Genomic DNA, 2,009 nt, shown 5'->3' with positions numbered 1-2,009 from the left:
TAATTTTTAAAAAAACCCCTCCTTGCCGCCGTATGAACTTTTATCACCCACAAGTGCTGATCTCAATTCGAAGCCACGATAAAACTGAAATGCATTTGGTGGGAGGGGGAGCAGCACCCCCTTTTATGGGAAAAAAAAAGTCTATTTTTAATTGTCTCTTTCAAAATGGACACGCAACTGCAGTTCAAAACAAAAAGTGGCTGGGATTAAAATTGAACTAGTTAAAACGTGGACAAAACATGGTTTTTAATGGACCAAGGAACATTTTAGTAGAGAAAAGGTACATTTTCACCATGCCTTTTGTATCACAACATATAGTACGCTTTTGTTACCAAATAGTTTATATATTATTATTATTATTATTATTATTGTTCCTCCTCTGAGCATTTGCTCTGAAGTATATTCAGGTTCCAAGCCTGACCATGCTCGTATAATCTAATTACCATATTCTTCCATATATTTGCGCGGTCTGTGGCTGGAACCGTTGCATTTTTTTAAAACTGAAGTCTTGTGACTTTTTATGAACTGAATTCTGAATTTTTTTTTTTCAGCAAGTAGAACCTTGTAAAGGCCAGCATATTTTTTTTAAGAGTTATATGAAGTTTGTGCAAAAAGCTTTAAAAACAATGCCTCTGCCTTGCCTGCAATATACATACACGCAACGTATGTTGACTCTACAGCTCCCTTTTCCCATCGTTGTGCATCGTTCTTAATTTGTTTTTAAAAAAATATTTATAATGTTGATTCCTGAGGTTTTTAACATTAGAAATGTGGCCTCTTGTGCAGTTATTTGAACTGCCCCTTGTGTTTAATGTACGTGTTTTAAAAGGAATTGTTCTTCCCTTTCACCATCAATACATGCCTCAGAAAAAAAATATATTTTCAGGATTTTGTCAGGGTGGCTTTATTTTTATTTTTATTTGGCTACCCCTGTACATAATTTGCTATTAATTGTAAGTTAAGTGTGTGTATGTGTGTGTGTGTATGCGTATGCATAATTTGATTTTTTTTAAAAAAAAAAAAAAACACCCAATCTGCTCCCAATAACGTCTGGCTGCATGTTTTCTGTCATACGCAAATGTCAGCATTTACTTCAAACATGGGTCACAATTGTTGGATACTCCTCTTTATTTTATATTGGGAATTGTGAGAAATGACCCTCGCTGTCCTCCCATGTTACATCATTTTAATGAACTAGTGTCTGTCAAAACTGTGTGTGTGTGTGTGTGTGGTATTCAGCTTTGCTCGGGTATTTTCCCACGTCATAGTAGTTGTGCTTTTAAAGTTGTAGCAACGTTTCGGCAGAATCTCATCTGCCATCATCAGGCTTCTATATTGTGTTCGTCTGTGAGTCAGACTTTCACAGCCGTTTCTGTTTTAAATTTGGGGCTAGCCTACTGCTGTGCCAGAATGGTTTTTTCTTCATCCTGATTGGTTGGGAGTCTTGGTCTGTGTTTATTGGTCTTGGAGTTTGCTGTGTTCTGCTTGATTGGTGTTTCTAATATCTTCTGTCTGTTTTGTAGCATTTTTTTGTCTTGATTGGCTGGTGCCAATCAAGCAGAACACAGCGAACTCCAAGACCAATAAACATGCGCACAAGCACGAAGCCAAAAGCACCAGCCTGAAGATGGCGAGTGGGATCTCATCGAAACGTTGCCAAGATGCTCTCAATCTTACATGGGAAAAGACCCGAACACGCCAAGACCTGCATATATATATTTCTACTTCCTGTCATGTAAAGAGATTGTCGTTCTGTTTTGCAAATCGTCTCTCAGTTGCATGTTAAATAAGTGCCAATTACGCCACCCTTTTCTTCTACCGTCATTGAGGTTAAAACAGCAGAGAGGCGTGCTGCGAATGGGCCCAGTGCGACTGCCATATTTAAAACCTGTGCATTCGTGCGGAGAAGGCAGTTAATTTCCAATCTCGGTGTAATGGCTTGTATCGTTTCAGAATATGGTTAAGGAGGATTCCTTGGTACTCTAAAGGTTCTTTTCCGGGGACTGAAG

The sequence above is a fragment of the Pseudonaja textilis genome, chromosome 6 (assembly GCF_049901715.1).
Source record: "Pseudonaja textilis isolate UNSWEBS1 chromosome 6, rPseTex1.2, whole genome shotgun sequence".
Taxonomy (NCBI): Eukaryota; Metazoa; Chordata; class Lepidosauria; order Squamata; family Elapidae; genus Pseudonaja; species Pseudonaja textilis.
This window is presented reverse-complemented; position numbering follows the sequence as displayed.